Genomic DNA, 24,930 nt, shown 5'->3' with positions numbered 1-24,930 from the left:
AGGAAGCCTTTAGAGGCTGTAATTTCTGCAAAAGGAGGATCTACTAAATATTGATTTAATTTATTATTATAAACTTCATTTCACTTCTCAAATATCACTGTGTGTGTCTCCTATATGATATATTTAACTGACATTTTTTATCTTAACAACCAACGATTTATACAGGAAAATCATGACGATTAACAAGGTTGTCCAAACTTTTGCATCCCACTGTATGTACTTAGTCAAGGCCCTTGGTGATCTCTTCTAATGAGGCTCTTTGTGGCCATCTAGGTGGTTTTGAGTTAATAGGAATATCCCAACCAGGTTTGCTTTCATAGTCACTAGATGCTAGATGTCTTCTCAGCTGGGGGTTTCTGGTCAGCCTGGCCAGCACTCTCTAAATCTCCATGTCTCTGCGTTCAGTAAAGTTGTCACCTAGGTGGTATTTCATAGATAATAATCTTTGCTTCATGCCATACCAGATGGAAGATAAATCTGGGTGATCAGAATCTGATCTACAGTCACATCAGTCTGACTCCTACATCTTCCAAAAAATTCTCTAAACCACTCGCAAAGCACTTATCAATATCACTGCTGTTCTCTAGAAGGGAAGTGAACAAATGTACAGAGCTCTGAGCGAGCGCGGTTCTAATCCAATAACTCACAATATAGAATTTTCCACCCCAAAACTGAAATAATATTTGGAATATGGTTCAATAACAAATACACCTTATTCCATGAATTTTTTTTTATAAATAAAGGCTCAATCTGTGACTTTCTATATTTAATTATGGTTGAATTTATTTGTACAAAGGCGATTTTTACTTGTTATCAACCATTTTAAATACATAAAAGTCTAAATATTCAACATTCACAATCTTATAATTAATTTGCAATTACGTATTCAGGGAACTTGGTCACATTTTTATATACTCACCCAGCTGACTTTTGCTTTTTACTATGCCATCAGCATCAAGAACTGATTGCCTCCAGATGTTTGTGATATAAAAAGTGTGAGGTTGGGGTCTTCCTTAATGACTAAAGGGCTGAGCATGAGGGGACATGGGTTACTTTCACTGTTGGTTCCAGGAGTAACTGAGATTCAGTTGAGGAGGAGAACTATTAGAAGACATCAAGAGACTGATTATAGCCAGATAATGCCATCATATTGTCAGGGGAGCACCTAGCCTTTCTGCTGCCTGAGGTAAAAATTAAATTCTTTTCACCGATCAGCTGTTTGAAAAGAAGGCAGAGCTATGAGAGCTGTTTTCTGTGCTCTGTTTACCTGCTCATCACAGCGTTTGCAGTGGTGCAGGGCCGGCGCCACCCATAAGCAGAGTAGGCAACCGCATAGAGCGCACTCTGCCTGGGGGCGCCGGCCGCTGCCTGCGCCCCGCCCCCTACTTGTCATCCATCTGACATCATCTCATCTCCTTCTCTTCCTGTACTTGCCGGCCGATGCGCTCCGATGAGTTCACTTCGAGCAGAGAGAGCGGCACGCAGCTGTCGCAGCTGAGACACAGCTACGAGACCCTGGTGTATTTAAATCTTATTTAGGCTTTCTTTCAGAAAAGTTTCTCCTGGGATTTAAACTCACGACCTTGACACATCAGAGCCAAGGCATTTACCCTCACAGCCATGAAAGCTGTATTACCAGTTGCTTAAAAAAAATAAAAAAAATATAAGACTTCTACTGTAGGTAACTTTGATACCTAGTGTACATCCATACACATGTCAGCTGCCCCAACACACCCAGCTCTGCTACATCCATACACAGTGTACTGGGGCAGCTGTCATGTGTATGGATGTACACTATCAAAGTTACCTACAGTAGAAGTCTTATATTTTATTTTTTTTAAGCAACTGTTAATATAGCTTTCATGGCTGTGAGGGTAAATGCCTTGCCTCTGATGTGTAAAGGTTGTGTGTTTGAATCCCAGCAGAAACTTTTCTGAAAGTGTTTTTTTTTTTTTAATACCGGACTGTTACTTTACTGCCACGGGGGAGGGGGGGGCTATTGGCGCCATGATACTGGCACATGGAGGGGGGAGGAGAGAGGCACTTTATACTGGCACATTAGGGGGCAGGGGGAGAGGATGGCACTATGATATTAGCACATGGGGGGGGCAAGAAATGGACATGAATCATGAGGGGCAGAAATGTGAAATGATGGGGAGGGGGCAAGAAATGGACATGAATCATGAGGGGCAGAAATGTGAAATGATGGTGGGGGGGGGGGGGGAATGTACATTTGCTTCTGTTCACAAAAATCCTTGCACCGGCCCTGACTTCGGGCGCGCAATCCCGCGATATTATATATAAATGACCATAGTCAGACTGGCACAGGGTACGCGACTATAGTCAGACTGGCACAGGGTACATGACCATAGACTGGCACAGGGTACACGACCATAGTTAAATGTTGCATGCAATAGGTGGCTGAAATAGGGGCGAAAAAAGGTGTGTGGTCAATGGGCGGAGTCAAGGGGGCGGCAAAATTAGCTTTTGCCTAGGGTGGCAAAAATCCATGCACCAGCCCTGCAGTGGTGAGCAGGTAAACAGAAAAGAGAAGGCAGCGCTCATATGAAAAAAAAAAAAGCAGACAACCTCTTTAAAGACATACTTGGAAAACATTACATACAGCGTAACAGTGCTACAGAACATACAGGGTCATACAGACCTACATATGTACCTCCTACATCCTGTGATGTTTCTTCTCTGATATAAATATTCTCTTTCCTCATCTTCTCCATTCAGACCAGACAGCCATGATGATTTCTTTCAGCCATCTCTTGTCTCTGTGCAATGTGCCGGACCGCAGGGGAAAACACGTGAGGTGACGGTGGGCCGATGGGGGTAGTAGTTCATGTACTCACGGTTAGCAGAGCCACCCTGGTCGGGCGTACAGCGGATGGGAAGACAGCACTAAATCCTCCGGGGCACTCTCGGTTGCAGGGAATACCAGCGAGATGGAAGTTGAGGTGCCCTTGATTGTGTAGGTGTTTAAGGTGCTTGTGGTGGCTGGGCCCCTGGTTCGTGACGCCAGCACCGTAAGGTGCAAATGTTGAGTGTAGTAGTAGTAATGAAGAGTCAGTTGTTGTTAAACAATTTCAATCTTTACTTGAATCAACAGTCTCAAGGCAGATGTTACAGTCCATCAATAAAGTGCATTCATATGGCATAAGTGATGACTCAGAAATTAGTTCAATTGTATTCCACTTATCAGGTTTAGGCATTTGTCAGTTGAGGAGTTCTCTTTAAGGTTGACACTTTACAGGCAAGACTTCTTATAATAGTTCTAAGCTTAATCTATAGCACTCTGGTACTAAATATGCTGGTTTTGAGCTATCCTATAAGGGCGTTCTCAGTCATGGCAGGCAAACACTTTTGCTACATTATTTGCAGGATGCTCTCCTAAAAAGGTTTAGGTTTTTCGACTATGTCCCGGAAGGATACAGCGAAGTCACAGACAAAAAAAGTGACACAAACTCCAGCTTTTAGTAACCAATAAAACTTTACTAAACATTGACAACCAACATAACGATGTAGGAATACACAAGGTAATATTCCCCACCCCTGAGTCCTGTCCTAGTCGGCTAGCCAACCCTAACTCGGTGGCATGCAAAGCAGAGCCTGAAAAGTCGATACTGTGCTGCGGAATAGAACAACCCTGACCGATGGCGCCCACAGCAGAGTCTGAAAAGTCGATACTGTGCTGCTAACAATCCCGGGCAGCCTGCCGAGTACAAATCCTACCTATCTAACTAATGGCAGTTACAAGCTCAGTCTCAGATTCTTCAGGTACCACTAAAACAGTGTGATGAACACGACAAAACCCGGGTTCACTGACCTGATCTCATCTGGTAACAGAGGATGTCTCTCATTAGGATAGTTCCAGGCCTGTAAGCACAACTGCGGCCTTGCTGAGTAGATGTCCTTTTCTTTCAAAGCTCCAATCAGCTCTGCTGGAGACAATTCCTTCTCCTGAGGATAGGATCTGGGTACGGAACGGGTGACAGTCCCTCTCTACTATCACCCCAATCACTGCAGGACACTCCAGCGCCTTGATGAGACCGGCTTGTGTCTCACACACACCATCCTCCCAAGATGTCTGACTCTCTCCTTCCTGTTCTTCTCAGAGAAAACAGCCTGCATGAGTCATAAGCATGAGTCATCAGCTCCTTTGCATATTCAAATCCAGCAGTCACTTTAGCTGTGTGGGGAAACAGCGGCCTCTAGTGCCCGAAATGCCAAATGACAGTTCCAATGCAATTATACACAAACATTATACAGGAAGAGCTGTTCCACAATCTCACATAAGGACAATTCTGTGCACTAATTATCCATACGTGTCCCGGCACTTGGAAAGTTGCTCTTAGGCACTGGTGCTGATGAGGTCCATAAGCTAGATTCAGCTGTAACCCTCACTAGGCTCACTTCATATTTATACATAGACTCACTGTCTGGTGCTTGGTTGCTGTGGTTGTCTTCTCCAGGCTTGATCAGGGCCCAGAGGAAAGGAAAACAGCTAAATGTTGATTTAGTCCTGTTTCTCTCCTCCATGAACTTGCTTCTCCTCTCTCACTCTGACTCTAACATAACATTCTGCTCTAAGCTAGACACACCCCAAACTATATATAGTGTGGTGCCAGCACCACCTAGGGGCGAATGGGTGGAATGGCAATGCCGGACTGATAATGTGAAATACCATACATCAGATAAATACATAAATAAGCAGATGTTTAAAGTGTCCCATTTACACACTGATGTGGGACGCTGAATCTGCAGAGTTTGATAAACAGACATCTTAGTTTCCTACTTTCCATCATCCTCCCACCTTCTGAACACCGCATCCTGCCACCCCCTGTGCCCGCTGTGCTCCCCAATACTATACTACAGAGAGAGCCCCTGAAGATAATGGTACCACACAGATAGTGCGCCAGTACAAAAAATACCGACTTACCTTTCAGATCAGACCCCCATATCAAACCTCAGATGAGATCCCCCATCTCAGACCAGACCTTCTTTAGACCTCTATGTCAGACCCCATATCAGACCTCAAATCAGACCCCCATTAGACCTACATGTCAGAAACCCCCCCATCTCAGACCAAACCCCCCATGTATCAGACCTCAGACCAGACCCCCATCAGACCTCTCAGACCCCCATTAAACCTTTCAGACCCCCATATCAGACCTCAGAACAGACCTCAAGACCCTCATATCAGACGCCATTATACCTCCAAACCCCCATATAAGACCTCAGACCAGACCTCCAGACCACCATATCAGACCCCCATACCCCTATATCAGACCCCCATTAGACTACCAGACCTCCATATCAGACCTCAAACCAGACCTCCAGACCCCCTTCAGACCTCCAGAATCCCATATCAGACTCCCATTAGATCTCCAGGCCCCTATATCAGACCCCCATTAGACCTCCAGGCCCCCATTAGACTTTCAGACCCCCATATCAGACCTCAGACCCCCATTAGACCTCAGATCCCCCATATCAGATCCCAGATCAGACAGTAAAATAAGTAAATTAACTTACCACTCCTGCTCCGCCGCTCCTCTCCTGGTCTGGCGGTCTCCATGGTCTCTTCTCAGGGCCCACGCTGCACAGTCACCTGACTGCCTGTAGCATCAGGTCACAGTGCGCTCTGTATGTCCTGACGCTTCAAAGCCAGCACAAAATGGCGCCTGAGGCGAGATTCTCATCTCACCTCATGGCAAAAGCTGGCCTGCATATTGTTACCTAAGACAGAAGCCCATGTGTAGTTGAAAGGATTATACCTAGTAACTGGATGGCGGATGATTTCATATATTTTATATGTAGTATTTAGGTTTTAATCTGTTTGGAAGTGCAAGTGTCCCACGCCCACCAGTGATGTCGTGAGCTGGCACCGCTGTAACAAGTCAGTCTATGAAATTCTTTACCCAGATATTCCACCATCAACTGTAAGTGGTATTATTGTAAAGAGGAAGCGTGTAGGAACCACAGCAAGTCAGAAACGAAGAGGAGACCGCGTAAAGTAACAGAGCGGGGTGCCGAATGTTGAGGTGTATAATGCATAAAAGTCACCCTTAGGCTACATGCACACGATCGTATGTGTTTTGCAGTCTGCAAATTGAGGATCCGCAAAAAAAAAAACGGATGACTTCTGTATGCCATCTGTTTTATTTTGCGGATCCATTGTAACAATGCCTAAAACGGCCAAGAATAGGACATGTTCTAATTTTTTTGCGGGGCTACGGAACGGACATACTGATACGGACAGCACACGGAGTGCTGTCCGTATTTTTTGCGGACCCATTGAAATGAATGGGTCCGCATCCTATCCGCAAAACAAAACGGAATGGACACGAAAACAAACAACGTTCGTGTGCATGTAGCCTTAGTTTTACAGGTTTTTTATTTACAGCGTTCGATGTGCGATAAAACTGAGCAGTTACTTTCATTCTACAGGTCAGTACGAATCCAGCGATACCTTATATAAATAGTTTTGATAAAATTTTGTGTACGGAGCTGTGTTAAGGCATATTTTTTGTGGGGCGATCTGAACTTTTCATTGATACCATTCTGGGGTGTGTATGACTTTTAGATCACTTTTTATTATATTTTTTTGTAGAAAATGAAACGACCAAAAACGGCGAATCGGCCATTTTGACTTTTTTTTCCCGTTTTGCTGTTTGCTGTATGGGGAATATATTTTTATATTTTTATACTATAAGCGTTTTCGCACATGGCGACACCCATGATGTGTATTTAAAAAATATATATATTTTGGGAAAAGGGGCGTGATTTGAATTTTTATGTTTTTTATTTTTAAAAAACTTTATTTTATTTTTTACACTTTTTTATAGTTCCCCCTGGGAACTTTAACAAGCAATCTTTAGATTGCTAATCTCATAGACCCCAATGCATTAGCATTGGAGTCTATGAGAAAAGTGCTACTTTCCTGTGGAGCCCTATTACAGGCAAGGGCTCCATAGGAAATACTATGCAGCAGCCTCCTGTCATTCACAAAGACAGGGGCTGCTGCACACACGCTACGGCTCCTCTGATCGCCGCATGGGAGAGCTGGAGCATCACCGGAAGCTCGCACTTCCGGTGTTTCATGCGCTCAGATGCTGTGGTCAGGATTGCCGCGGACCGGGCTGAAGAAACAGCAGGCAGACGGCGGCTATGGCACCCACTCTGCTCAGGAGCGGGCGCCATCTTTAAAGACCCGGCCAGAGCCGTACTATTACGGCGCTGGTCGGGAAAGGGTTAATGAATCAGCATACCAAGAAATTTTGGACTATTGTCTGCTTCCAAGTTTGTGGGAACAGTTTGGGGAAGGCCCTTTTCTGTTCAACCATGATAATAAAGGTCATAAAAGCATGGTTGGTGAGTGTGGTGTGGAAGAACCTGACCGGCTGCACATAGCCCGGACCTCAACCACATCTGACACCTTTGGGATGAACTAGAACACATATTGTGAGCCAGGTCCTCCTATCCAACATCAGTGTCTGACTTCACAAGCGCCCTTCTGGTTGAATGGGCAAAAATTCCCAGACACTCCCCAAGATCTTGAAGAAAGCCTTCCCAGAAGAGTGGCAGCTGCTTTAGCTGAGACCAACTCCATATTGATGCCTATGGATTTAGAATAGGTTGTCATAAAAGCTCCTGTAGGTGTGGTGGGTAGGTGTCCCATTACCCTGTCCATATACTATATTTATGTGTCCCTTTCGCTGTCCTGGTCCCATTGTTTCTGATTTCAGGCATTGAAATTTTTGAATATGATGCCTTTTATTGGGGGTTTTCATTATTGTCAACATTAGGATCACTTTCTAGCATATAAGAGGCCTCCAAAATGCCAGTGTTCACAAAACACAGCATAAAGCTAGCCTTGGCTGTTCTTATATCCTTTTGCTATTTTCTACTAAGAACTTGTGTAGGACATTCGCTTCCAGAGGAACTGCATTGTTAGCATACAAGAGGGTTAGGAATTGGCCAAAGGATCTTAAAAGGAAGCAAAATGTGCCAGTATGATTGGGCTCCACTTTAAGGAGGTTAACCAATTGTTTAATATTGATGACCTATCCTTAGGATAGGTCATCAGTATCTGAATGGTGGGGGTCCGACTCACTACGCTGAGTGCTGGATCCTCCTCACAGCTTACCAAGCAGAGCGCCATCCATTGGATAGTGGCTGTGCTTGGTATTGCAGCTCAGCCCCATTCCATTGAATGGGACTGTGCTGTGCAAGGTCATGTGACTGATAAATGTGATGTCACGTTTGCCATGGCCAGTGACGGCCGTGGCACTCACTGGTCTCTTCAAACAGCTGATCGTGGTGGGGGGGGGAGGGGGGTTGATGCCAGGAGTTGTACCCTCGCCGATCCGAGACGCTAGGCTATCAATTTCAAACTCTTTGCTAACACCTTTAATCTTTGCTATGAGGTCACCCTCTGTTCTGCTGTACACCACTGTAAGTACCGTAAACGCTCCGTACTGGGGCTCATTAAGAGTAGTGTTCACTGTTATTAGCTCCCATATAACCCAGTAAGCAGTTGATGGTGAGAGTGTCATTTGTCACAATTTATTCCGTCTCTCCCAGAGACTCTGCCGAGTCATTGATATACTGTACACTGTGGGGGCATTTGTTACTGTAATATGATTGGGGGGCACTGTGGGGGCATCTATGGGGCACTACTTACTGGCACATTATTGGGGCACTATGGGGGCATCTACTGAAGCCACAAAGAAGGGGTATTTTATATGGGGGAAGGGGGGAGAGGAACACTATGGGGGCTTCTACTGAGGCCACAAAGAAGGGGTATTTTATATGGGGGGCTCTGTATAGGGGCATTTTATACTGGGGCACGTTATGGTGGGTACTATGGAGAAGGGGAGAGAGGAGTACTATAGGCTCATCCATGGGGGGCACTAAGAAGGGGTATTTTATACTTGCAAATTATGGGGGACACTGAGGGAATCTACTGGGGCACTATATATGGGGCATTTTATACTGGTACATTATGGGGGCACTAGTAAGAAGGGGGAGAGGAGCACTATGGGGCATTTACTGGGGCACTATATAGGGGTATACTGGCACATTATGGGGGCACTATGGGGACATTAGCTCAACTGGGGGCATTAAAAGGGGGTATTTTTTGCACATTATATGGAGAATTACGGTATTACTACTGGGGGCATTATTGATGGGCTTTATTACTTCTGGGGGTCTATGGGGAACATGATTACTAGTATGGGAACTATGGGAGCATTATTACTTCTGGGACACAGTGGGGACATGTTGGGGGCACTGTAGGAGCACTATTACTGTGGGGGCACCTTGGCACAGTATCAGCTTACCACAATTATTTTTGGGGGACGTTATGTTTACACTATTAGTGTCAGGGGCACTATTTGCCGGGCGCAGTTATTTTAGGGCAGTGTGTGCCAATAATTATTGAAGGGGGCATTATCTGCATGGTACTAGTATTATCAGGGGTTTTTTCTGTTTCTGCAGTATAATATTGGGGAGCACAGCGGCACAGTATTGGGGGTGGTAGGATGATTTGTCCAGAAGATGGGAAGATGATGGAAAAGTAGTAAACTAAGATTTTATTTGTCAAACTGCAGAGACGAGAAATGGCTGAAAACTGGTGGTCTGGTCTGAAGGTCTGAAAGGAGAAGATGAGGAAAGAGAACATCTACATCAAAGAGACGTCACTGGATGTAAGACGTATGTGGCGCTGTATTACCCTGTATGTAGGGGTGGATGGAGGAGGAGTTAGTAGTACAGTACTATCTGCACATTGTAAAAAAAAAAAGTAATCTGCAAAATATTATATATTTGTGTCAGAAGTTGTGCTTTTTAATTTTTAGAATGATACAGCCATTTTATTTGATACTTTTCTGCTGATTCTTTTTCCCCCCTCAATATTAAGGGACACTATAGTCACCAGAACCACAACAGCTAAACGTAGTAGTTCTGGTGTCTATAGCATGTCTCTGCAAGCTTTTTAATGTAAAGACAGGAAAAAAGGCAGTATTTACATTACTGCCAAGGAACACCTCTAGTGGCCACTCATCATTATTAAAGTTTACTACTCTACGAGGTGTGTGGATTTTTTTTTGTGTGTGTTGTGGTGGAGGGTGTGATTGCATGCTAGGGTGTGGGAAGGCAGGATCCAGGGGGCCCAAGTAAATTCTTGCCCAGGGTCCAATCAATATTAAAGACGGCCCTGGGTACAGTGGTCATAATGGGAGATTTTACCTTCCCAGACATTGACTGGGGTCATGATTCTTCCTCAACCGCAAAGGGGAGAAAATTCCTCAACTTGCTGCAGGACCACTTTATGGCCCAGTTTGTAGAAGCTCCCACTAGGGGCGATGCTCTGTTGGATCTGGTAAGTTCTAATGATGCAGAGCTTGTTGGAAATGTTACTGTTCGAGTAACACTAGGTAATAGTGACCACAATATAATTATATTCCGCCTAAACTATAAGAAGCAAACTCTGTCAGGCAGAGCATAGACACTGAATTTTAAAAAAGCTAATTTCCTTGTGTTGAGGGCAGCATTTCAGGGCATATGCTGTGAGGAGCTACTGTCACATAATAAGCCTACATACACACGAACGTGGTTTGGTTCCGCATCCGAGCCGCGTGTCCACATCCGTTGCTCCGTTCCGTAGCCCCACAAAAAAAAATAGAACATGTCCTATTCTTCAAAGAAAAAATGTGAGGGATTCAGTCAGCACAAATCTATATGCAGGTGCACATCGCTATGGCGAAATACATATACAAAGAAAAAAACAAATGCAATCGCACTCTGCAACCAGCACTCTGCCCTGCCTCCATGCTGGATGTTGAATGAGGCATTGGTGTACATTTTGGCCAAAGCGTAATAAGCCACTCACCACGTCAAGGTCGCCTCTATGAGTGGTCCCTAACACTAGTTCCTACCTGTTTATGGGCCATGATAGCCACACAAAGTCCAGGGAGCGCAGGTACAGCATGCACGCCAGGCACACTCTGCTTTTAACCCCGTCCGGTGCCGTTACAGCTTTCATCGGATCCAGGGATGCAAGTACCAACATGCATGCTGAGCCCACTATATACTTCTCCTGGAGCCAAATGGCTACTGGTAGGCCCTGTAGAAGTAGACTCAGTTTTATACTGACTTTAAAACCAGCCTCCAGGGCAGACTAACTGGTCAGGTGTGCATGACTGCATGGAGATCGCCACGCCTCCAATATATACTACCAGTAGCCATTTGGCTCCAGGAGAAGTATATAGTGGACTCAGCATGCATGTTGGTACTTGCATCCCTGGATCCGATGAAAGCTGTCACGGCACCGGACGGGGTTAAAAGCAGAGTGTGCCTGGCGTGCATGCTGTACCTGCGCTCCCTGGACTTTGTGTGGCTATCATGGCCCATAAACAGGTAGGAACTAGTGTTAGGGACCACTCATAAAGGCGACCTTGACGTGGCGAGTGGCTTATTACGCTTTGGCCAAAATGTACACCAATGCCTCATTCAACATCCAGCATGGAGGCAGGGCGGAGTGCTGGTTGCAGAGTGCGATTGCATTTTATTTTTTATTTTTTTTCTTTGTACATGTCCTATTCTTGTTAAAATTTTGCGGACAAGGATAGGCATTGTTACAATGGATCCGCAAAAAAAGGATACCATATGGACGTCATCCTTTTTTTTGCGGATCCGCAATTTGCGGACCGCAAAACACAAACATTCGTGTGCATTCAGGCTGATACTGAGGATAGATCCACATTGAGTAATTGCACTAAAAAATGTATTCCTTTATGTAACAAGTATAAACGGCTAAAATTAAACCCCCCCCCATGGCTTATAGCTACTGTAAAAAGTGCAATAAAAGACAAAAAAAAGGGCATTTAAAAAATACTAATCTGAGGGGTTCAGCTGTAGCGTTTGAAGATTACAAAGGGCTTAATAAAAAATACAAAATGAACAGCAGGTGGCAAAAGAAATCCCCAAAAATTATTTAAATGCTAAAAAAACAAGGTCCGAGCAGGTAGGTCCCTAAATAATGGTAAAGGGAAAGGGGGAAGGGGGGGGGGTAGTCACTGAAGATAAGGAAAAGGCAGGGTTACTAAATGTTTTTTTTTAGCTCTGTATATATAAAAGAAGAGAAAGGAGCTGATATCTGTGGCGCCGGGGTTGTTAGTACATCCAGTGATATACTCAATTGGCTAACTATAGATATGGTCCAAGATAAGTTAAATAAGGTAAATTTAAACAAGGCTCCGGGTCCAGATGGATTACACCCAAGAGTGCTTAAAGAGCTCAGTTCAGTCATTGATGTGCCCCTGTTTATCATTTTTAAAGATTCTCTAGGTACTGGTACAGTGCCAAGTGATTGGCGCAAGGCAAATGTGGTGCCCATATTCAAAAAAGGATCTAGGTCCTACACAGGTAATTATAGACCTATAGGCTTGGAAAGTATAGTTTGTAATTGGATTGAAAACTGGCTGAAGGACCGTGTCCAGAGAGTTGTGGTCAATGATTCCTATTCAGAATGGTCCCGAGTTATAAGTGGTGTACCCCAAGGTTCAGTGCTGGGCCCTTTGCTATTTAATTTATTTATTAATGATATCGAGGACGGGATTAATAGCACCATTTCTATTTTTGCAGATGACACTTCAGCCACTCGTACACCACCAAGCCCACCCTCCTTGAGCTGCAGCGGCAGAACGGCGTCCCCCAACATAGGCTGATATGCAACGTTTCCACCTGTTGGAATTCCATCCTCCATATGTTGGACCGACTATACGAACAGAGAAAGGCCATAAACGATTTCTTGATGATCAGAGCGGACAGAGGTACTCCCCTTTGTAACTTCGATGTTAGCCAGTGGCAGCTCATGCGTGACACCTGCCATTTGCTCATGCACTTTGAGGAGGCCACTTTATTTGTCAGTCGCCAGGACTACGGGATGTACAATGTCATCACACTGATTCATATCCTGGAAAAGATGCTGGTAAATCTGGCTGGTCAGGGGACTGGAGACGTGGCAACTATATCTCACGGCCACATGAGCCCTGTGGGGTCTAAACTGGAGGAGGCGGAGGACATTGGAGCACAAGCAATGTGTAGCGAAATGGGTGGTTTTTCTACACAGATGAAAGGAGAGGAGGAACAGCCAGAGGAGCAAGAGGGAGATGAGGAAGATTAGGCAGATGACCCAGGCACACTGTGGCAGTATGCAGTGGAGATAGGAAGTCCCTCCGAGTCACTTGCACAAATGGCCCGATGCATGCTTACTTGCCTGCATAGTGATAGCCGAATTGTCACCATTCGCCAGAGGGATGACTACTGGCTCTCCACCATGTTAGATCCTCGCTACCGGTCCAAAATGGGGGCCTTTTTTACACCCACTGAGAGGGAGGACAAACTAAACTACTATAGAAACATCCTATGTAGTCAGTTGGCCCCTGCATATCTGCACCATCGTCCATCCTCTCACAGGTCTGAACGGGGGGCCCTCTGCGCTCATGTTCCACTGCCATAGCTGCTGGGGGGGGGGAGGGTGCAGGAACAGTACCAGCTCCATCAGCAGCAGCCTGAGTCTAGAGTCGCTGATGAGCAGCTTTCTTCACTCGCATAGTGAAGAAACTACTCACCAGCAGCTAGACATAGTTCAGAACCTGAACCAGCAGGTGGTGGCATACTTGGAGTGCACCCTGCCACCTGTCATCGAAAATCCACTGGACTACTGGGCAGCCAAACTGGATTTATGGCCACAACTGGCCGAGTTTACCCTGGAAAAGCTGTCCTGCCCAGCCAGTAGTGTGGCATCAGAGCGGGTGTTTAGTGGAGCGGGGGCCATAGTTACCCCAAGGAGAACTCGCCTGTCCACCCAAAATGTGGAGAGACTGACCTTTGTCAAGATGAATCAGGCATGGATCAGCCAGGATTTCCACCCACCAGTGCCTGATGCATCAGATTAGATCATCCATGCTGCCTCAACCCAAACCTTGACAAAAGAGACCAGTTTCTTCTGGCTACCTGCCTCAGCTACTATTCTGATGCTGCCACCCGCCTGATACCACACATATGATGCCAAGTGCTCCTTCTTACACCCACCATCGTCAGCGGGTACTGTTATTGCCACCCACCTTCCCACTCTGTCACCGGGTCCCTCTGTGGTCTTCTCATGCTGTAGCCACCTCCACAATATGTCACCTTGCCATTCTGTGGTCTCCTCATGCTGCTGCCACCTCCACACTATGTCACCTTGCCACTCTGTGGCCTCCTCATGCTGCTGCTGCCACCTCCACACTCTGTCATTGTGCCACTCTATGGTCTCCTCATACTGCTGCCTAAACACTATGTCACCTTGGCACTCTGTGGCCCCCTCATGCTGCTGCTGCTGCCAACTCCACACTCTATCATTATGTCACTCTGTGGCCTCCTCATGCTGATGCGGCCACCTCACCACTATGTCACTGGGCCACTCTGTGGTCTCCTCATGCTGCTTTCACCTCACCACTATGTCATTGGGCCACTCTGTGGACTTCTCAAGCTGTTCTCCCACCCTCCCCACTCCATGACTGGGACACTATTTTGTACTTTTGGCCTGGATGACATCACCATTTATTTGACCCTTCTTCTGATCTGTCAGAAGGAAGGTAAAATGAGACGCACAACGGATCCTATCTGTGTAACAAACTTACTGCTGACACCCTCTCCACTCTGTCGAAGGGCTCTAATTGTATAATCGTTTAATAGAACAGGTTCTGTAGACATCTATGTGGAATCAGCTGCGGACGGTGTAAAAGGACTGCGCTTCTTCTTGGCTCTAACATCGACCTGTAAGGCTGAGTTTGTACTTGAGTTATTTGGTCAGTTTTGGCCCCGTGACTGCCCAAATAAGTGAAGTGTGCAGTGATTCTAAGAGCGACGCCTGTCATCTGCATGTCATACGGACTCACAGTATTATTTCACTACCACAGCAGACTCCCTATGAGTGTTACTGCAAGGCACAGTGTTCTACACCACTATACAGGCTCTCTGCAGCCAGGAAATAGCTGTTTTTTAACGCGATTCTCTGCGGATAAATTCGTATCGAATCGTTTCGTAAAATTTGGTGATCCGGACTAATCAAATCTTTGAAAAATTCGCTTTTTTCTAATAATAATAATAATAATAACAACAATAATAATGGTAATAATAAATATTTGTTGTATGTTGTGCTATTAACAAAAACAACAAATGTGAAAAAAAAGACTTTTTGCATTTTTTGTTACATTTTTCCTTTTTTTATAAAAAACTAGCAGAAAGACTTCACATGAGTGTATTGCGTGCACTTCATTTAATGTTTGTGTGTGTGGTTAAAATATATCCCCAGTGTTCCTATATCTGTGACCACCACAGTGCCCCAACCCCATAACAGTGACAATCACAGCACTTCGCCCCCTTAACAATGACCTATAACAGTGAAGAAAAATGGCTGTTGTTATGGAAACCTGATGTACAACTGTGTGTATGTCAGTGAAGCGAAGGCTGAAGGACCTGCATACTTCTATTAGCTAATAAGTGTCATGTGTCATGTCAGTTAGGATATGAGTGAAGGAGCTCTGAGCTTCTATTGGATAATACGGGTTACGTGATGATGCCAAATTAGCATTTTTGGGGGAATATCTCAAGAGAGCTGAGACCTGGTCTTAAAGTCCTTTCTAAGCTCACGATGAACCTATATGCCAAATTTGGTGCAGATGGGTCTAGTCTATTGGCTGTGAATAAAGAACAGACAGACAGACAAGCAGAAATAAATTTTTAAATATATATAAGAGATTAAAATGACATAAAGCCCAATTTATGACCGAAAAAAGGTGCAAAAATTATTTACATCTCTGAAATCATAGAGGCATGTGCAAAAAAAAAAAAAAAAAGGAAAATGTTCCTGATCAGGAAGGATGGTAAATGGCCCGATCTTTAAAGGGGTTGTCTCTTTTGTTTTCATTAACACACTGCCGGGCGGAAGCTTCCGCCCGGCAGTGTGTTCGGTGACGTCACCGGTTCTGATGGGCGGGCTTTAGCGCTGCCCTAGCCGTTTTACTGGCTAGGGCAGCGCTAAAGCCAGCCCATCAGTGCCAGTGACGTCACCGGGCTTCCTGGCAGCCCCATGGAGAGCCCGATTCGTCACCGGAACTCCTGAAAATGCCTTTGCCCTGCGCGATTTAGGGCAGGGCAAAGGAGAGCATCGGAGCATGAACTGCTTCGATGCTCAAGTCAGGGGGGCTGCCGGGGTGAAAATGGGGATATGTCCAGGTTCAGCTTTGAACCCGGACAAGCCCTTTAAGTGGTTAAGCCATTGCATAAGAAGACTTAGGTTACTTTCACATCTGCGGCAGATATTCTGGCAGAGAACAGCCTGCCGGAATTCTCTGGATATGGCACTGCCGAATGCAACTGGAATGTCCGCCAGCCCTATTAACTGTAATGGACAGAAACCACTGCACACTGCGGTTTGTTATTCTGGTGGCCGGATCGCAGTGCCGCGGATGTGAAAGTAGCCTTATGTATTGTGAGAGCAGGACTTCATTGGATGTGTTTCCAGCTTCTATTCTAATAGATCAGAAACGCTAATAACCTCCTATTATACAATACAGGATGAGAAACATGGCGGACACAGCTCCACATCTGTCCACGCGATGCATCTGCAGCTCGGCTCAAGTGAATGGAGCCAGGTTCTTCTAATCCTGTACAATCCCTTTAAGCTTCATGAAAATAAAACCAATTATTGGCATGTTCTATTATTCATTTGTATGCTAAAGTTCAATATTTTTAGAGTTAGTTCTGTGATACAATGTATCCAACCTCACTAGAAGTAGTCAGAGGTCTCCAGGTTACATGTAGAGCACATTTCTCAGCAGAAAACACATCTCTCCTGCCATTAGATGAATCTGACCAGATATGACGCTGACCTACGAGGAAGCTTTACTCTGCCATGTCTAACTGCATTAATCCTTCGCTTTTCTATCTGCAAACCTAAATACATTATTGACTGAGCCTCCAGCTCTCCCCATCTGTCTACAGCACTGGGGTCATATGAAGGTTACCATAGTAACCCATTTTTAGAAGAACGCGGCGGTGTGCAGGATGTGTTTTACATAAGGGTCTTTGATGTCCTCATATATCACGGAATAGGTGTCACAGGGAGAAATGGGAGGCTCATTCACACCTTAGTTCAGGGCACAGGGATACGGTTTAGACGTGGTCTGTTATCTAATAGATATATATCCGCCTCTCCTGAAGAATCTGCTGAGACGTCTTATACACTATGCAGATATATAACACTTATTCTTAACCTGGCATGGTGTCAGTGAATGGAACGAAATGTAATTTTGCAAGTGATATATGATTATTTGGAGACATTTGATCTTGAGTTCAGACTTAAAGGGGTTATCCAAACTATAAAACATGCCCCCCAATGCCCGGGCCCCTAATATAGATTATATTTACTCTGCTTGACGCTCCTGGTCCCCGCATCTCTCTGTGGCATGTATAAAAAAACATCCAGCAACGAGGGTGGCAGGTGCCTGGGGGGCAGCCGATAGCAGGCAGCGAAGGGAACGAGCCTCCTTAGCGTCACCCGTGAAAATGTATAGTCCCCTTAGAGGACTTGTACATGCGATCTTCTGGTCACTTGTACCATAAACTGCAATAGAATACTATTGCACTGTATGGTAATTTATAGGCTGCCTATCAGGGGCGGACTGGGAACTTAAAGTGGCCCTGGAAAAAATACTAAAAGTGGCCCAGTTTTGTAGTAGGGTCCAAATTGATGGAAGGCAGGGCCAACAATACCATATTGTGGCACATTATACCACCCCAACAGAGCCAAATACCACAGTCCATCACAAAAATACTGCCACCAGCAGCACAAGATACATCCCCGAAAACTTCCACTGGCCGGCATGAGGAGGGCTCAGGTGGCCCCCTGGGATTCGGCCCACCAGGAAATTTCCCTGTAAGGTCTTATGGCAAATATGCCCATGCTGCCTGTCAAGTCCCGCTGCTGGCATAGTTTTGCAGGCAATTTACTATGACAGGCCTGGGAGCCTTCACAAGGTCCCAGGCTGTCATTACAACAGATTGGAGCCCTGTGATTTTGCCCTCTGTCTAACCACTCAGATGCCACAATCACTATTGATTGCAGCACACTGTAGGCCTAAATGACCAGGATCAGAGTCATCTCTGATCCCGGTAACTGCCAGGTGGTGTCTGCTGTATTATATAGCTGGCACCGACCACATATGAAGTGAGCTCAGCTTGTGAGCCTGCTTCATATGATCCCATGTACAGCATTTTGCGTTAGAGGGTTAAAGGGGCTGGCTGCTTTCTTCCATCAACAGTGCCACAACTGTCTATGGATTGCTTCTAGTATTGCAACTCCATTGAAGTCAATGGAGATAACCTAAAATACCACACACACAACTTGTGACCATGTAGTGGCCGTGATTCGTACTGCAGCTCAGGCCTTCTGAGTTCCATTACTGTTAAGAATGCAGGGCATTTCTTGCCTTTATGCCAATGGAAATTTTGACTACAGAATGTCTCCCGCTCTGGAGGACCTGCCCTGCATTATACAGGCAACCCACTGATTGGGCGTGGGTTAGTGCTTAATTTTACCAGTGGTGGCGCTGCAGAGAAAATAAACGCTTACTGCCAAGTTTTCCCTTAGATTACAGATAATCACTAGAGGTCCCAGCAGGAGGATACTTTGTGACCACCTTATTGTAACGGGATCCTTCTAGAAAGTAGTGATTGTCCGTACCCCTTCAACTATCCAGATTGTTATTATAGTATATCACACATTAAAAAATTACCATATTTTCGCCCTTTAAGACGCAAGGTTTTAGAGTAGGAAAATAAGAGAATTTTTTTTTTTTATAAGACCTCAGCTCAGACCCCCAATCAGACCCCCAATGTTAGAGACCACAGAACAGACCCCCAATGTTAATTAGTTCCCCAATTAGACCTCATATCAGACCTCCATGTGAATGACCTCCAATCAGATCTCAGATTAGACCTTAATAAGTCTCCCAATTAGACCTCAGCTCAGACCTTCAATCAGACCCCCAATGTTACAGACCACAGAACAAACCCCCAATGTTAATTAGTCCCCCAATCAGACCTCATATCAGACCTCCATGTGAATGACCCCCAATCAAATCTAAGATTAGATCTCAATAAGTCGCTCAATCGGACCTCAGTTCAGACCTCCATGTGAATGACCCCCAATCAAATCTCCATATGTCCCCCAATCGGACCTCAGTTCAGACCTCCATGTGAATGACCCCCAATCAAATCTCCATATGTCCCCCAATCGGACCTCAGTTCAGACCTCCATATGAATGACCCCCAATCAAATCTCCATATGTCCCCCAATCGGACCTCAGATCAGATCTCCATGTGAATGACCCCCAATCAGATCTCCATAAGTCCCCCTATCGGACCTCAGATCAGATCTCCATGTGAATGACCCCCATGCTCAGATCAGATAAAAAACAAAAACAAGTCACCTCTCCTGCTCCGGACACCTCTGCTGCTCCTCACATCCAGCTCTCTTCTACTTCCTACCACGTGCTGTGCAGTGAACTGACGAGCACAGCATGAGGTCACAGTGCGCCAATGTCCCCATACTGTGTGCAGTCACAGCACAACAAGCAGCCGAGGACCAGGAAGCGGTGAGTAGAGAGCATGGGGAGCGCTGCATTCACCGCTTCCCGGTCCTCTGGTACTAATGATTACTTCCATAATGGGAGTGCTCATTAGTGTTCACCCCATAAAATGCACTGACATTTCCCCCCACTTTGGGGGGGGGGAAAGTGCGTCTTATAGGGCAAAAAATACAGCAAATATTATATTATCACACTTTGTAGGCTAGCAAAAATAGTGGTCAAACATTGAAGTAGCACTTGAATACAAGATAGGATGACACACAGGGTTTGTTCTCTGTAACCATGGAGACATATAGATTTGCATAGGAGCTCTGTTACCCAAATTGTAAAAATGACAATGACAGCAACACCCTCTAAGACTCTGTTCAAATCTGCATTAAAGGGGTTGTGAAAGAATGGAGGGTGCCCCGCCCACGGGAAAGGAAAAATGACTTACCTGCTTCCCGCTGGGCTCCCTCGATGTCAACATTTCGTTTGACATCACGGCACTGGCCACGGTAGAGACCGGATCCCCTTGCACCATGTGACCATTTGTCGTGACACAAGGGGAGCCGTTCATCTCCGAGGTCAGCGATTGGCTGAGGCGATCTCAAACCGGATGTTGACTTTGAAGGAGTCCAGTGGAGCATCACAGGCATGGAGGAGAAAGAGTGGGATGCCTTTACAAGTCTGGCCAATTGGTGGGGTTTGCCCCCCCCCAATCATTCTTTCACAACCTCTTTAAGGCATCCATTTCTGATGGATCCGTCACAAAACGCCTGAATTCCTTCCTCTCCTGCATATCAGTGACACCCACTGACCTCCATAGATAGATAGGTTTACATTGCCTATCACCCTAGCACTGTACTATGAGCTTTGTGTCCATTTTGGCACCCATATGAACTGACATGGAAGCCTACAAGACTCTGCCCCTCCTATGGAGCCTAGCTGTCCTTCATCCATTCTAACACTTATGGCTATATTTACAGTGTGTGGCACACATAATAAAATGTCATTTTACGTGACATTAACAAAGACATTATAAAATATTACGCGACACGTGAACTCAATTTATTCTAAACATAAAATGATCCCAATAAAGAGGGAAGCCATGAATGAGATTATTGTAGATCTTTCTGTGCATAGCTATGTGTTCCTCGGCTCACGCAGACTTCATGCATTATCCGGAAACCTATTATTCTTCATTCATAGGGATCAATAAATCAGTGTTCATAGTTTAATGCAATTCAGCGCATCACCGTCCCCCAGGAGTCAGCACTTACCCTCCTACAACCACAATGTAACCAAACGGGGCAATTAATAAGCTTGGATTGTTTCTTGATGAGATTGCTCTCAAAACAGCAATTAGAAGCCATTTCCAAGATTTTGTCACTAGATTTATGACAAGACTGGTATATGGCAAGATGCATAAAAAGAGCCAACAGGTACATAGCATGATCTTTATATTAATCTCAGCGTAATATACTGTATATGTGCAGTAGTCCTGTATAGCATCATCAATATGTCAGTTGTCTGTAAGTGCAAAAAGTTCTGTCCCTAAAGCCCATCCAATCACTGCCCATTTCAAAATAATGTCCCCTTAAATTTTTTTTTAAAAATATATAAAACTAAAATGTAAATGACCATGCGCTTGTAATTAATTTCCAGAATATTCTGACTATCAATTATCCACCTCATGCATAATGCTGCCATTCAGTGCACATAGTCCATATAGGGCCCACATCATAACGCCATGCAGAGCCTGGAATATACACTTAGCATAGCCAATATTGTAAATAATGGATACATATAGTGCTAGATTAATAGTCCCATGAATTACTGAAATATGAAATAGAAGTGCTGGACTCTCATAATAACAAAGTATATTATTCATATAATCATGGCCTTTATTAACAGCTGTGCAGATACGTATGTCTGCCATTCAGGTAAAGCCTTAAATTGTGTCTGTCAGCAGTTTTAACCATGCAGACAGTGTAAGGTAGTGGTCGAGGAGAGCACGACAAACATACTGTCACGACAGAGGCTAGGGATAAGTGCAGCCCTAAACTCCACCCCACCTCTGTCCCTGCCTACTTGCGCGGCCCCTCCTAACTGACGGCGTACAACTTGGAGGCAGTCCCTTGCTTAGACACGTGCAGGGGCCTAAGAAGATAAAGAAGTACCGTAACAGAGTCAGGAAAGTCAAGGTCAAAGCCAGGAGGTCACGCAGGTACACAGGGAGCAATACAATAACGAGGTCAAAACACAATCCGGAGTCAGAAGCCAAGAGGTCACGTCAATTCCAGGGAGGTCACAAGATCGAGGTCAAAAACAGAGCCGAGGTCCAAGCACACACAGAAAGGCGCAAAACAAAATGCTGGTGAGGGTAGCAAGACCAATCACAGGCAACCTGTGACCAGCAGGCTGCCTGTTTGAATAACCCCTACAGGTGAGTCACATGACATCCCCTGCTGCTCGTTGTCTAGGGGACGGAGGACGGCGGCCACGCTGAGGAGGCGTGCGCGGCTGGGTCCTCCCCGCCCCCTGGTCCCCATGGAGACGAGGATGCCGACCGCGTCCTCGCTCCGCTGTATGCACGGGATGCCGGCGGCACTGCGAATGAAGACCCATACCTTTTGTGAAGCTTTTTTTCGGAGTAGTGTGAATGTGAAGCTTTTTTTTCTGTAAATTTCTGTTCCTTAAAGGGGTTGTCTCATTTCAGAAAATTGCATTTAGCATGTAGACAAAGTTAATACAAGTCACTTACTAATGTATTGCGATTGTACATATTGCCTCCTTTGCTGGATTCATTTTTCCATTACATTATACACTGCTCGTTTCCATGGTTACGACCACCCTGCAATCCATCAGTGGTGCACATGCTTGCACACTACAGAAGAAAGTGCCAGCCTCTCTGGTGGTTGGGTCCGTGGGAGTGGGCGCAGACCAGTGCTTTTTATAGTGTGCAAGCACGGCTACCAATACTGGATTCCAAGGTGGTCGTAACCCATGGAAACGAGCAGTGTATAATGTGATGGAAAAATAAATCCAGCCAGCAAAGGAGGCAATATGGACAATCACAATACATTAATAGAATTAGAGGGGGTCCTTTCCTGGTGTAAAGTAGAACTGGCTTAGTTGCCCATAGCAACCAATCAGATTCCACTTTTCATTTTTGACAGCTCCTTTGGAAAATGAAAGGTGGAATCTGATTGGTTGCTATAGGCAACTAAGCCAGTTCTACTTTACACCAGTTTGATAAATGACCCCCAGAATGTTTCTATGACTAGTTTGTTTATGTGTTATCTAATCCTCCTTGAGGTCAATGATTATTATACTGTTCTTTCTGCAGTAGTCATTCCCCATACACCTCCCCTATCTGTGTTAGGTAGACAGAGCAAGCCCTGCAAAACATTACAGATAAAGGCATGCTGGGATTGGTTCCAGGGTTGCCCAACCTACGGCCCTCCAGCTGTTGCAAAACTACAACTCCCAGCATCCCATGACAGCCTACATCTATCAGCCTACACGAAGGCATGATAGGAGTTGTAGTTTTACAACAGCTGGAGGTCCGCAGGTTGGGCATCCCTAGGTTAGAGAACCCAGCAGGAAGCTGATAAAAACAGGAAGTCCTGCATATGAACATCCTGCCAGGATGCAGTGATGCCAAGAACAGGGGAAGGAAAGTGCTGACATAAAAAACAGGTGTATGGGGGCAAACATATATAACATGCCAAGACATTTTGGACAACTTTGTGGGAACAGTTTGGTGAAGGCCCTTTTCTGTATTAGCATGACTGTGTCCCAGTGCAAGGTCCATAAAGACATGATTGGGTGAGTTTGGTGTGAAACAACAAGACTGGCCTTCACAGTGTCATGACCTAAACTCCATTTAACACCTTTGGGATTAACTAGACCTGAGATTGTGATCCAGGTCCTCTCATCCAACATCAGCATCTGACCTCACAAATGCTCTACTGGATGATTGCAATTCCCAGGTCACTTTCCAAGATATTGTATAAAGTCTTTCCAGAAGAGTGGAAACAGTTTTATCTGCAAAGAGGGATCTCTATATATTAATTCCTATGGATTTAAAATGGGATATCATAAAAGCTCCCGTAGGTGTAATATGTAGAGGTCCCAATACTTCTCTCCATATAGTGTGTATTTGCATATGAGCTGGAGTAGTATTTTTATTCCGTTTCTGCATCATAAATTATTGCAAATACAGTGAAGCAATAAACAAAAATTGCAAAAGTATACATACCCTGTATTAATTCTCTCAGAGCTGATTCTGACTATGTAATACAACAGACAAGGAGAAGTAATTATCTTATTTTTTCCACTTGGTTTATATGGATGATGAGATTTATGCTGCATTCGTACTGTGCTTGTGGCTGCTTTTACTGCTGTAAACTGTGTACCAGAAAATTGGAGAGAAGCCGTGAACATCTTCTAGAAAGCTCTTCAGTCTGATCACTGTCAAGGTTGGCAACGTCAGTACAATTTAAGATGCAGGGTAAAAATAAGAATAAATTTTGGGGAATTGAGTCAGCACAACCTGCATATAGGTGCAGATCACTATGGCGAAATACATATACAAACGGAGAATACAAATGTGATCGCACTATATATCCAGCATTCTGCCCTGCCTCCATGCTGGATGAGACATTGGTGTACATTTTGGCCAAAGCGTAATAAGCCACTCACCGCGTCAAGGTTGCCTCCATTTGAGTGGTCCCTAACCCTAGTTCCCACCTGTTCATGGGCCATGACAGCCACACAAAATCCAGGGAATGCAGGTCAGCGTGCACGCCAAGCACACTCTGCTTTTAACCCCGTCCGGTGCCATTACAGCTTTCATCGGATCCAGGGATGCAAGTACCAACATGCACGCTGAGCCCACCATATACTTCTCCTGGAGCCAAATGGCCACTGGTAGGTTCTATATAAGCAGACTCAGTTTTATACTGACTTTAAAACCAGCCTCCAGGACAGATTGACTGGCCAGGTGTGCATGACTCAAAGGAGATCGCCACGCCTCCAATATATACTACAAAGAAAAAATGTGGGTGATTGAGTCAGCACAACCTGTATAATATAGGTGCAGATCACTATGGCGAAATACATATACAAACGGAGAATACAAATGTGATCGCACTCTATATCCAGCATTCTGCCCTGCCTCCATGCTGGATGAGACATTGGTGTACATTTTGGCCAAAGCGTAATAAGCCACTCACCG

Source organism: Bufo bufo, chromosome 2 (genome assembly GCF_905171765.1).
Source record: "Bufo bufo chromosome 2, aBufBuf1.1, whole genome shotgun sequence".
In the NCBI taxonomy this organism is placed as follows: Eukaryota; Metazoa; Chordata; class Amphibia; order Anura; family Bufonidae; genus Bufo; species Bufo bufo.
This window is presented reverse-complemented; position numbering follows the sequence as displayed.